Below are 14,669 nucleotides of genomic sequence, written 5' to 3'. Positions count from 1 at the left end.
TTTCATACCGTTGGTATTTCTTGTCTACCACTGCTGGTAGCAACTCTCTTGCCATATACTTTAGCTCTGTGTTGTCTTTACTTTTTCCTACATACTCTTAGGTATTCTAGCCCTGTAATTTCTTTCCTTATTTTTAGTTTTCAGTTTCAGTTCTGCACACTAGATACGACTGTCAAAAGAAAGGGCACCTCTGGCTTTAAAAATGCCAAGTGCGATAGGAAGATGCCTAATTCAGATGGTCATTTGTTATGTGTATATTGTTTAGGTTTATTACATCTTCAAGAAGGCTGCTCGATATGTCATGGATTTAGCCACTGATCATTAGTTGAATGAAAAAATGAGTTGATGTTAAAAGGCATGCTAAAATCATCTTTTGAGGAGGCCTTATCTAGCTCTAAATCTAAGAAGGACCCTTCTTCTTCTTCTTCCTCCTCTTCTAAAACCAAGAAGCATAAGAGGAAAAGTCACTTGGTGCTGACCTCCACCTCAGTACTGGTGACTAAGAAAGCTAAACTAGAGGATCCACAAATAACAATGGAGCTGAAAGCCTCCAGTCTGAGACCTCTGGTATCTTTGGCGCTGGAGCAGACACTTGAAAAGAAAGACAAAGTTTGGGAACCTACAACCTTGGTTCCATCCACTGTACTGGCACCAACACCAATGGTTCCAACAATAATTCTAGAGGAACTAGTGTTAATTTTTCCAAGAACACAATACTCCCCTTCTATATTTCCATATGTGGGACAACTACCTAGTCCATTTTTAGAGAGACCTAAATCTCCATCCACCCAATCAGTTCACTCCACCAAGAGCCTATCAGAAATGGATGTGCTGAGGTTGGAGGATCAGGTTCTTGCGGCAAGAGGATTGCCTTCTATATCCTTGGTTCCAGCTACTTCTAGTTCTGTAACTACATTCTCCACGACTCCACCAAGTCTTCCTCCTCTGACCCCAACTGTGGTTTTGGAGACTCAGGCTCCGATCTTTCTGGCACCGACTGCTTTGGCTCCAGCCAGATCTTCATTTCTGGGGCTGATTACTACCCTGACCTCTTCTGTCCTATTGGAACTGAAGGGCTCCTGGGGTGCGGGCACTGCTCATACCTCTCAACTGTACAGATTTTCACAGAATGCCAGATTTTTGGCTCATATTTTTTGGTCTGTTCCTCATAAAGTTTGTGGTTTTCTGGCAAATCACTGGGGTGATCTCAGAACTGAAGTCACTAAATAATGGCATACATTTGAGTTTCAGACATTAAATCCTTCAGAAAATGTTTGTTAAAGCAAACCCTGTTAGTCTAGCAACATTTTAAGTTTATAAGAGCATTATTTAAAATATGTCCCTATTTTTGGGCCTTTGTTGCCCCATTTTGTTGGGCTTTACCCAGATTTCTTGAACTAAGAGGTTAAGAGGTATGGCTCTGCTGTCGTGTCCGATGGCAGACTTTGACTCCAGGTTTTTTGGAGCCATCCCTGCACCTCGGGGCCTCTGCACATGAGAGCTCCACTCCAGTTTCAGTGTCAGGGGTGGTGTCCTCGGAGCAGGGAGTGACCTTGGTTCTGAGACAGTCATTCTCAGTTCTGGGCTCCTTTCCCTCTTTGGGGGGGGTCCTGCTTTCCAGGCAATGGAGAGGGCTTTGTCCTCAGTGGATACCCAGTTATCTGTCCCTCAGTCGAAGTTGATCCCTAAACCTTCCTCTCTTTCTGATTCTCACCCAACCTCTGCATTGAGACAATGAGGGCCGAAGCTGCAGGATACACATGTCCAGGTCTTATCCTCTTCTGACACTTCTTCAGATTATCCCACTGAAGAAGTTCCTCACAAGAGAAAGCGCAAGAGGAAGCACAAGGATTCCTTGCAAGATTCCATCATTGAGGATACTGACTATGATGAAGGGGAAGGGTCACCTAGGTCACCCCCTGAAGATGTCTCCTTTGGAGACATCCTAGAGATCCTTAAACAGATGGGGGGGGGGCTGGAAGTCCCAACACCCTTCCCCCGAGGAGTCAGTATACCTGAAAGCTTTCAGTTCTTGCCCATCTACTTCTTGGGTGACCCCCCCCCCCCAGCTTATGATCTCATTAAACTGATCACGCACTGGGTATGGAAGGCTCCTGAGTCCATAGAGCCAATCCCTAGAAGGGCAGACAAAATGATCTCAGCTCCTGAAGATTTTTAGTTTTGGGCAAAAGGCTTAGCAGTAGATGCCATGGTGGTTGTTGTAGAATAGAGCGTGTGTTTTTTGTTATGTGCTGCCATTTTGCATTGACTAAAGCTATTCAGAGTATAACTAGAGTTGTTTGAAGTATCATTGAATGTGCAAAGTGTTTGCAGTGTGTGCTTTATTACAGTACAATTATTTTGAAGAGTTTATGGCATGCAAAGTACAGTTATTTCTCAAAGTGCAGTAAAAATACAGTAATTTCAAAAAGTTTATTGTGCTGTGTACATTTTATTTGCAGAGTAGAGTAATTTCAAAGTGTTTCTTACACTGTATAGAGTTAATTCACAGCATACAGCCATTTCAAGAAGGTTATTGTCCTGTGTACAATTTATCTGCCAGGTGCAGTCATTTTGAAGTGTTTCTTACAATGATAAGGGATGGTTTCTCAAAGTACAGTGATTTCAAAGTGTTCTTGTGGTATGGAAACTTATTTTACAAAGTGCAGTTACTTCAAAAAGTCTATTGTGCTGTTGAGCCTAATTACAGGTTTCTGACATAAATTTCTGATGTATAAGTGTGTATGTTTATATATAATTTCAAGAGTCTTTACTACTGTATGTTGGCATGGCAGAGGCATTTCACAGACAAAGTCCGCTTGTGTTTGATCATAATATTGCAGAGAATTGGAGAATGTTTGAGCAGGAATATGATATTATATACAAGCAGCTTTTTCTGACTAATATGCACGCATGACGGCATTTATTCTGTTTAATCTAGTGGGGTCAGAAGCCATTGAAAGAGAGCATTTATTTGTGTATGCACCAACAGTATATGCAGGAGAAGGGGAAAAAGTGTCACATTGTTGTATAAGCTGAATCTAGGAAGTACTCTGAGTGCTTGAAATGTAAATTTAGAGAAATGTGTAACCCCCAGACAAATGTTACATTGGAGAGGCACTTATTTTATACAACAGACCAAAAGCCATGAGAAACATTTGCAGCTTACATTACTAACTCAAGAAACAAAGCCAAAATGTGCAGGTTTGGTGATTTGAAAGACGAGTTGATAAAAGACATGGTTGTGTGTGGTGTTAATAATGCTGCAGTGAGAAAGATTTTGCTTCGTGACAATGATTTAACATTGAGCAAAGCCATAGAGATTTGTCAGATACACTAACAGAAAGGCACACAAATATGCTTGCAAGTGATAAGAGCATGGTTTCAACAGCCTCAGAGCAAACGTAGACAGCATGCAGCACATGGATAACAGAAACAGGTCCAAGCACATGGTAGCTGCAGCCCTTGAAGGATTTCCAGGGAGAACCCATACCTTTCCAGCAAGTTCTAAGACTAGTTCAGTAAAATGGACATGCTCAGTGCAGCATAAGGGTGAATTAGCAATTGTTAACTGTCGTAATTGTGGTGCCAGTTATGAATCCAAAAGAGAAAAGTGCTTAGCATTTGGTCAGCAATGCCACAAGTGTAAAAAATGGAACCACTTTCAAAAGCTTTGTAAATCAAGCAAGCCTCATCCATTTATTAAGAAAGGTCACTCAAAAAAGCAAGCTGATCATATAGAAAGCTGCAACTCTACTTTCTATATAGATGGTGTATCAGTGGTTGGTGAAAAGGTTAATGCAGTAGATTTGTTGGCAAAAAACAAAGTGTTTTGTACTGTCCTGATCAATGGTAAACCCACAGACCTCAAGGTAGACACTGGTTCAAAGTGCAATGTTATGTCAGCAAAAACATTTGCTAGAGTGAGAGCTGGTGAACAACTTAATTTGGCCAATCGTGTGAAGCTTGTTGCTAATGAAAGTGAAGAGATTCAGACCAAAGGGTCAGTAGTGCTTTCATGCTATTCAGCTGGAAACAGTTACAGTTTGCAATTTTATATAGTCAAAAGACCTGTGCAGTCATTATTAGGTCTCAGAGACAGTGTAAGAATGAAACTGTTTTCATTTACCAAGGAAGTCCATCATGTAAGCAAATGTCTTAGTTCCAGTTTCACTGATGCTATTTTCTCAGAGTATGCTGATGTTTTCAAAGACAAGCTAGGTAAACTTCCAGTTGTGTACACTATAAAGTTAGACCCAGAGGTCAGTCCAGTGGTCATACCAGTGAGAAGAGTTCTGATAGCTATACAGGACATAGTCAAAGCCCAGTTAGATAAGATGGTGCAACAAGGTGTGATTTGTCCAGTTACAGGACCAACTGAATGGGTGTATTCCATGGTAGTTGCTCAAAAAAAGCTCAGATGAAATCAGAATATGTATTGACCCAAGAGACTTAAACAAAGCATTAAAGAGACCCCATCATCCTATGCATACAGTCAAGGAAGTTGCTATCCTCATGCCAAATTCCACTTTTTTTTCTGTCTTAGATGCAGAGCTCATTTTGGCAAGTAATGCTCGATCACAAATCTTCACTACTGACTATATTCAGTATACCATTTGGTAGATACAGATTTCTCAGAATGCCTTTTGGAATAAATTCTGCCAGTTAAGTCTTTTAGCGTGCAATGGAGCAAATTTTTTCGGGTTATCCTTGCACCATAATAGATGATTTACTAGATGTAGGCAATGGTGAAGCAGAGCATGACAGGAACCCCAGGAAAGTTCTGGAAAGAGAACGTGAAGTGAATCTAAAGCCCAGTCATCTGAAGTATAAACTCAGGCTACCAGAAGTTTCTTATGTAGGTCATGTATTTACTAATTCAGCCTGACAACCAGATCCTTCCAAACAAACAGCTATTTTTGAGATGCCAGCTCCAGACAATGTCCAAGCCTTACAGTGTTTTCTTGGCATGGATAACTATTTGAGCAAGTTTATACCAGACTTCGGTGAATTATCGGCACCCTTAAGAGAGGTGATGTGCAAAAATGTTACCTGTTTGTGGCTGTAACAACACCAGAAAGCATTTGATGATCTTAAACAGAAAATAGCTAGTCCACCTATGTTAAAATACTATGATATCCATAAACCAGAGATTGTTTCCTGTGATGCTTCAGAGTTCGGTCTTGGTGCAGTTATTCTTTAAGAGGGCAGACCAGTAGCCTATGCATCTAGAACTCTTATCCAAACTGAGATACAGTATGCTCAAACTGAGGAGGAACTTTTGGCAATTGTGTTTGCATTTTCAAAGTTCCATGAGTATATTTATGGCTGAGCTATCCAGATTAAAACTGATCATCAGTCCTTAGTCACTATTTTAAAGAAGCCTATGCATACAGCTCCAGCAAGGCTACAAAGAATGATGCCAGATTATAAAAGTACAAATTCAAAATGGTCTATACAAAAGGCAGACTTCTTTATCTGGCTGATACCTTACCCAGATCACCCAGAAATACCACAGAAAAGCTTGATGCAGAGAATTTTGACTTCGAAGTCAAGGAATTGCGTAAGGTTTCTACCACAAGACTTGATGAGCTAAGAGATCATACAAAGACTGATCCAATTTTGCAAAGGCTCAAACACTTCATCAGTGTTGGATGGCCATCAAAGGAATCTTGTGTACCAACAGAAGTGCAACCTTATTTTCCTTACAGAGATGAGATGTTGATGGAAGATGGTATCATTTTCAAAGGCCCTAAAGTTGTCATTCCTACTTCCTTACAACATGAGTACATCCAGATTTTGCATCATGGCTACCCAGGTTCCAAATCTACCAAATGAAGGGTGAGAGAACTAGTATTTTGGCCTTCTCTGTCAAAAGATATTGATAAAGTGCTATTATCTTGTTCAGTCTGCAATAGTACTAAACCATATTTGAAAAAAGAGCCACTTCAGCTAAACCAGATTCCTGAACTACCTTGGTCAACAGTAGCCACTGACATATTTGAGTGGAACAGTCAACATTACTTAATGTTGGTAGATTCTTATTCAAAATGGTTCGAGACTGATCTGCTACCTAACTTAACATCCAGTACTATCATCACTAAGTTGAAATGTCATTTCTCAGTCCATGATAGTCCACACAAAGTTATTTCTGACAATGGTGCCCAGTTTACCAGTCAGCTATTTCAGAAATTTACAAAAGAGTGGGACCTTATCCATGTTACCAGTAGTCCTGAGTACCCACAGTCAAATGGTCTAGCTGAACGTGCAGTACAAAGTGCAAAACAATTACTAGAGAGGTCAAAGCGTGACAATAACAATGTTTTCCTGAATTTGCTTAATCTCAGAAATGTATCCCGTGACAATTTACTTGGCTTACCTGCTCAGAGACTTCTGTCTAGGCAAACCAGAACAACCTTGCCTATTAGTTCCAGTTTGTTGGTGCCTAATGCTAAAAACACCAGAGCAATCAAAGCCCAACTATTCAAAAAGAGTTCATTTGAGAAGTCCAACTATGATAAAATTATCAGATTTCTTTGTCCACTGAAAAAAGAAGAGATAGTGAGGATGCAAACAGCGAAAGATTTTGATCGAATTGGTCAAGTAAGAGGTATATGTGCCGAGCTGAGATCTTACTTAGCGGAATCTGAGGGTACAGAATACAAAAGAAATCTTAGACATCTTCTGGTGTCTGAATCGATATTGCAGCATTATACCTGTGATACAGACTCTAGATCTCAGACCAGTCCAGATGATGTTCCTGTTGAAGGACATGTTTCAGTACCTATACCCTTTCCTGATAATGTCCCTGAAGTTGAACATTCATCAAAGACAGTCCCTGTTGCTAAACCCAGTTCTAGTTTTTATGTCACACGATCAGGTCACATTTCTAGACCTAGTGTAAAATACACAGCAACCTGGACATGATTGTTTCATTTGTAATTAGTTCTGTATAATTGCATGTCAAAGGATTATTTCTGTACAATTGCCTGTCAATGATTGTCATTATTACTGTGCATGACTTATTTCTCAGAAAGGGAGGATGTAGAACAGAGTGTGTGTTGTAACTTTTAGAAGCATTTCAAAGTGAGGGCACATGCAGGCAGCAGTGCCATTTTGAGAAGATAGCCAGTGTTAACATGTATGAGTACAATAGTCAATCTGTTTATAAGTTTATTTAATTTTTAGTTACTAAGCCTCAATCCTGATGTGTTTGTATATAATAAAGCTTCTTGAACTGAACCCACAACTGTTCATCTGTTTTATCCTGACTGGACAAGTGACAGTTGTGGCAGCCACAAAGAAAGAACTATCTGAGGAGAGTTCCAGTATCCATCCTCCCAATAGAGAGTCCCAGGCAATGGATAGGTTTGGGAAGCATGTATATGCTTCATCAACCTTTGCCTTATGGTCGTTGAATTTTATGACACATTTCACCAGACTCCAAAGGGATTTGATTAAGGAGTTATCAAATACCCTTGTAGGAGCTATATCTGAAGGAGACCAAGAAAAGGTTGATTCTCAGCTGACCACCCTCGAGTCCATATCCAACTCGTCCATGAGGCTCATAATGCATGCAGCTGAAGGGGTGACCAGAGCAATGGGTTCCAGCATAGCCATAAGAAGACACACCTGGATGTGCTCATGCAAATTTGCGAAGCCATTCAAGTCTTCTTTCATCAATGTGCTCTTTTGACAGATCTTCTCTTTTTTGGCCCAAAGGTTTGAGAAACCTTGTCCAGGTGTGAGAAAGATGGAAAGACCCTCTCTGCAGTGGGTGTATGTTGTTCTGCTCCTCAACGGTCTTCTCGAGGAACCAGAGGAGTGGGAAAATGTGGTTCCAAAAATCATAAGGGCCTTTCTAGGAAACACATGGTGATGCCTCCCCCAGGGGCAGGGGGGGGTGTTCAATGGGAGATGCCATCCACATGGCAGAGGTGGCCTGCAAAATCAGGGTTCCAGAGATACTTTCCCGGCCAAACCCTACCAGCACTCCTGAAGGGAGGCCCGATAGCTTGCCAATGGAGGCAGTTGGGGGACAATTATCCTTACACCAACAAGCCTCACTAGAAATAACTACAGATATTTGGGTGCAAAGGATTATTACCAGAGGATACTCAGTTCCCTTTCCCAACCTTCCAAAAAATTCACAGTATCCCCGATGTTCCAACCAGTCAGCAGGAACCAGCAGTTCAAGAAATCAAAAAACTGCTAGAAAAAAAAAGAGTCATCCAACATGCCCCCTCAGAGCAGAAAGAATCCGGAATTTACTCAAGATTCTTTTTAGAAGTTTGTGAAATAAACACTTTCATTTATCCTTGATGCCCCTCCTTCCATGCGCCATCCTTTGAAATCTCTTGGTGAAGCAAGCTGTGTCTTTATTTACTATTTTTGTAGTATTCCTATACCAGATATGGTCTCCACAAAAATATATTGGGGATACATACCTTTTTCTGCCTATCAGCAAACTTGATCTGAGGTAAAAGGGAGAGGAGCATAAAAGGGAGAGGAGCATTATGGGTAGGAAGAACAGCTCAAGAGTTTTGGTCCTTGCGGGCTACAGCTGAGTCGGTTAAGATTTCGGAACCTAACCCCACAGGTGAAGGATAAATGAAGATCGACAACACAGATGGAATGTTATGGTGAGTGCATAAAAAGAAGTTATGTTCTTACCATAACATTCCATCTGTGTTGTTCATCTTCATTCATTCATTACTGATGGGTGTCGGTCCCATCCTCAGAAATGAATCAGCCATTATAACAAGCTCGCACCAGCCAAAAAAACTCTCGAGCTAAGCTTTTACCCATAGTGCCCCTCTCTACATTACCTCAGCTCGAGTTTGCCTGTAAGGAAGAAAGAAAGAAAGTAGAGGCTTTATCTGAGCAACTTTCCTGTCATAGGCTAGGACCATATCCGAATCTTCAGGAGTCTTTCAGCGGGAGATGGCAGGTGGGGTGTAATGAATGAATGAAGATCAACAACACAGATGGAATGTTATGGTAAGAACATGACTTCTTTATCTGATGTTGTTAATCTTCATCCATTCCTTACTGATTGGGACAGAGTCCCTAGCTACTTTGTTTCCTGAGAGGCCCTATGGAAGAATATTCCTGAGTACCATTGAACCAAAGGAAGCTCTCCCCCTGGAGACCATATCCAATTTGTAATGAGTGATAAAGGTATGAGGAGTAGACCATGTTGCTACCTCATAAATTTCATCCATAGAAGCTCTTGCATGGAAAGCAACAGATGTTGAGATTGATCTGGTTGACTGTGCTTTGACTTTAAATGGTAGGGGAGCTTTGTTCTGTTGATAAATGAAGCAAATGCGATCTCACAACCATTTAGACAAAGTAACTTTGGAAACAGGTCTCCCTAATCTTGGTGCTGAGAATGATACAAATAACTGGTCAGATTTTTGTAAAGACTTAGTTCTGTCAAGATAAAAATGCAATTGTCTATGCATGTCAAGCAAATGCAGTGAATATTCTCCTTTGTTAGAAAAATTTGAGAGGAAAACTGGCAGGTTGATCGTTTGATTAATAGTCAAGTCAGAAATAACTTTGGATAAAAAGGAGGAGTTTGTCTGGAGTGATACTCTGTCCTTATGGAACACTATGTAAGGACATTTTATGCACAAAGCTTCAACTCAGAAATTCATCTTGCTGAGGTAATGGTCACCAAGAATAAAGTTTTCCAGGATAAGAATTTCAGATCCCAATTGGCAGCAGATTCAAAGGGGGGGACCAGTCAAGGATTGTAAAACTAATGTCAAACTCCAGGGCTCTATCGGCTGTTTGAAGGGGGACCTAATGTGTGTAACACCTTTCAAAAAGGTTTTACAGAGGCAGTGTGAAATCAAGGAAGAGTCCATGAAACCATTATGGAAATTGGAGATTGCCGGCAAGTGTACTCAAATAGATGAATCTGCAGCTCCTGAATGAAGGAGATTAGATAAGTAATCTAGCACCACAGAAAGGGGAGCTGAAAAGGGGTTCACACCCTTTTCATGAGACCAAATTATGAATCTTTTCTACTTGCTTAGATAAAGTTTTCTGGTGGATGGTTTATGGGAAGCCAGAGGAATGTGACAAACAGGGGAGGATAGATTGCGTTGCCTGGCAATTACTGGAAGTGGAGGAACCAAGCTGTCAGCTTGAGGCTCGATATGTTCGGATGTATTAACCCCTGTGTGTGTGACAGCAGCTCTGGAATAGGATCCAGAATCTATGGTTAATGTACTAGATGAGGCCAAAGAAAGGGAAACCAAATTTGTCAGGGCCAGTAAGGTGCAATGAGGATTACTCTGCTTTTCAACTGAAGAGCCTTCTTTAATAATTGTGGGATCAGGGGAAGGGAGGGTAAGCATAAAGAAGTACTGTGGGCCAATCGTGCACATGACCATCCATCTGAGATTCCCCCTATGGAGTAATTAGGGCAAAGTAGCTGCTGCATTTGTGAACTGGGGGGGGGGCGCAAACAAATCTTAGCAAGGCTGGTCCCAGCAAATGAAAATCTCTGCCACTATGACAGGATTGAGGGACCGCTCATGAGGCAGGAGAATGCATCTCCTCAATTTATCTGCAATTATGTTGGAATCCCAGGGCATGAGCATTGCTGTCAGAAAGTGGTTGGAAGCTATCACCCATTGCCAAATTCTCATGGCCTTTTGACACAATGGGTAGGACTTGGTTCCCCCTTGTTTGTTGATGTACCAGACTACTGACATGTTTTCGGACTGTATGGCAATCATTCCTGAAGGGAGAACAGGTTGAAATGCTTGCAACGCTAGAAGCACTGTCCTCAGTTCTAGAACATTGATATGCAGGTTGGCCTCCAAGTGCCTTGGACTGTCCTTCCCTGGAACAGCCCCCCCCCCCACCCAATCAGGGAGGCATCCATGGCCCTATGGCTCTGGGCTGGAGGGGGAGAAAGTGCAATTCCATAGGTGCTCTTCTGGCTTCATCAACCAAATTAAATCTCCTTTGCACCGATTTTTTTATCCTGATTTGAAAGGACATAGGATTCGGCAAAGGGGACAACAACACAGATAGAAGATTATGGTAAGAACATCACTTCTTTATCTGATGCTGTTAATATTCATTCATTCCCCATATATACATATACATATACATATATATATATATATATATATATATATATATATATATATATACATATATATATATACTCCCCATTTCGAAGGAGGGATGGGCCTCCTTGAAATTGATTACATGTATAGATCTGTAATCCCAGGACTCCACACATATCTACTGACCTCACAAGATCCAAATGTAGTGAAAGTTTTGAAACATGAGGAGAATAAATCTAAGATGACATCTCTGCTTAATTTAGCAGAAGCATATCGATATCAAGCAGGAATGGAAATCAAACCAGAAGAATGTGCTAAAAAAACAAAAGAAAGAATATAAGGTGAAGGACCAAATGAGAAGCCAAGAAATGTGGAAAAAACATAAATATAGTTGCAAGTATAGAAAGCTTCTGGAAAAGCCTCATGTTGATCAAGAACGAACACAGGAATGGTTAAGAAGAGGTGAATTCACATCAAGAAATGAAAGGTTAATATTGGCAGCCCAAGATAGTGGGCTATGTACACGCTGTTTTACAAAGTCCATTGAACATGTGGGACAAACAGACATATGTAATATTTGTAAAACCAAATTGGAAACAGTCACGCACCTTGTTGCTGGTTGTGATGCAATAATGCCAGAGGGACTATATACTGAAAGGCATAATAATGTGGTGAGACTGTTACACTGGAGATTGTGCAAACATTATGGTATTGAAGTGGCTGAAAAACACTAGAAACATGATCCACAAAGAATCATACAAAATGATGACGTTTATATCACATGGGATCACCCAATACTAGCAATTCAAAAGATAGCTGCTAGAAAACTGGATATCATGGTCCAGGAAAAGAAGACAAAAGTACCATTGATCATTGAAATCGCTACACCTAGTGACTGCAGTGTCTTGCATACAGAGAGATACAAAGTCATAAAATACCTTGATCTGCAGGCAGAAACAAGAGCCATGTGGAAGAAAGATACCCAGACAGTTCCAATAGTAGCAGGAGCAACTGGTCTTATAAAAAAGAATTTACAATCATATTTAGCTATGTTACCAATTCATGTAACACCATACAAATTGCAGAAGGAGTCATTACTGGGCACATTGCGGGTGCTGCAAAGAGCAATTTTGGCTGACATCAAAGAGTGAAACAATACTAATTTCATGAACTTTAATTGTACTTTGACTTAAGAATGGGGTCCATTCCCGTCAAGGTATTAGAAACTCAAAAGGCTTGGAGAAATTAAAAACAGCAGAGACCACTGCATTAGTAAAAGCCACTGTAGGAGTCTCATGTGTAGTCTTGCCAGTGGAACTAGTGTTATGGATGCTGCCATTGACATTAGTAGTTGGAGGATTGCTTGAGCCGGAACTTTGTCCTGACAGAGTATCACCTGGAGTTGAGATCTAAGTCTTTCCAGCCTATGGAGTGGGAGGGAGACTAGGCAAGATTGAGTATCAAAATTTGCTCCTATGGACTCCAGTCTTTGAGAAGGATTCAAACTGCATTTGTCTTTGTTTACTGTTATCTGTAAGTGTTCCATTAGTTGTAGAGTGTAATGAATGGCTGAAACCAGTAGATGATTGGTTGGGGCGGTGAGCAACCAATTATCTAAGTATGGAAACACACGGAATCCTTGCAGTCTCAAGTGAGATGTTACCACTGCCATGCATTGGTGAACACTCTGGGGGCCACAGAGAGATGAAAGGGCAGCACTCGCAATTGGTAATGATTGGCTCCCAGCCAGAAGCAGAGGAATCTTCTGGAGAATTTGTCCATTTTTATGTGGTAATACGCATCCTGAAGATCTATTGAGCACATCCAATCATCTTTCTCCAGAAAAAGAAGTATAGACTGAACCCAGAATTTCATTTGTTTGACAAATTTGTTTAGGATGCTGAGGTCCAGAACTGGCCTCCAGTCCTCTGTCTTTGTTGGCACTAAAAAGAACCTCGAGTAGAATCTGGAGCCTATGTGGTCTGGTGGGACTGTTTGGATGGCTCTTTTTGAAGCAGCTTTTGGATTTCTTGAGCTGCTACTTCCCATTAACTGGGTGGAACATTGGGAATATGCTTTAGCGGTCTTTGGTAAAGGTTGAAAGGGATGTGGTAACTTCTGGCAATTATTGTCTGCACTCAAAGATCTGTGACTATCATTTGCCAGGCAAGGTGGCGCAGAGAAAATCGTTCCCGACTGCTTACAGAGGTATTTTAAATTCAGGACTTTGTTTTGTTTGCTGTGTGGTTTTGAGGCATTAGTCTCTACCTCCTTATCCTTCAGAAGTCTGATTTATTAGTTTGTTTAGTTTGCTTCCAGAGGTATGCAATTGGGCTGCTCTTCAGGACCACTGATAAGGTTGTCCAGAGAAGGAATCTCTGGATCCCTGATTATGTGGACCCCCCCCTCTGCCTCTGAAGGGGTGTCTTCCAGTTGAGTACCCCCCTCTGCCCCGGGGGGGGGGGACTCACCATGTGTGTCACGGAAAGGACCCAGGGATTTCTTGTACCACATCTTTCCACTCCTCTAATTCCTAGAATAGGGTCATTGGGGGGGTGGAAAAATATATGCCTACAGTAGACAAGGTCTTACCATCCTTTTCACACTTGGATAAAGTGTCTTTTACCATAGTGCCAAAAAGAGAATGGGCCTCTATGGGGGAATTCCGGAAGGAAGACTTAAAGGGATCCACAAAATCACATAGGTGCATCCAGGCATGACATCTCGTGACAACGCCTGCACCCACTGCTCTAGCCGCCCCTTCTGTAGAATGAGAAATCAACCACATGGAGGAGTTAGAGATAGATTACAGGGTGGCAAGCTGTGAGGCAACTTTGTCATGTACCCCATCAAAAACTGCTCCTGCAAGGGTTTCTGAGAGTTCTGGGATTAGGTCTCTCTGAAGCTGGGTAAAGTGTGCCAGATAGCTCAGGGACCAAATGGCGAAGGTCACTGAAACGTACACCCACTTCCCTAGTCTGTCTATCACCCAAGACTCCCTGCTAGGGGGATGGACAGTAGAGATCTCCTCAGTGAGCTCTTTCTTAGTGGCCACCACCACAACCATAGCATCTACTGGCAGGCCCTTGGGCCAGTGTGGGCTGTCCATTGGAGGAGAAAGAATTTTGTCTGATCTCCAGGGGATAGGTTCAATTGTATCAGGACTCTTCCAGGTGCACTGCACTATGAGCTGAACCAGGTCATCTACAGGTGGGGACACCCAGGAAATAGAAAGCCAGGCACGGAAAGCCTGCAAGAATATAGACTCCTCTGAGGAAGGAGTGGTTGACTTCTAGTCCCCCCACTGCTTCAGGCTCTCCAAAGTAACCATCTTCGGGGGGGTAACCATGGGAATCCTTCCCCTTCATCATAGTCTGTATCTTTGGTGAGGGATTCTTCAGGGGAATCCATGTGCATCCTCTTGCATGATCTCTTGTGAGGTATCTCCTCAGCGGGGACATCTGAGGAGGACTCTGCAGAGTAGGTACCTTTTGGAAGGATGTCTAGCAGTTCCTGTGACTGGTGTCCTTGAGTAGTTGGCTGTGTCAGCTGTGGCTCAGAGGAAAGGTATATATG

Source organism: Protopterus annectens, chromosome 7.part0 (assembly GCF_019279795.1).
Source record: "Protopterus annectens isolate FY-2018-M chromosome 7.part0, PAN1.0, whole genome shotgun sequence".
Lineage (NCBI taxonomy): Eukaryota > Metazoa > Chordata > Ceratodontiformes > Protopteridae > Protopterus > Protopterus annectens.
Note: the sequence above shows the minus strand (reverse complement) of the source record.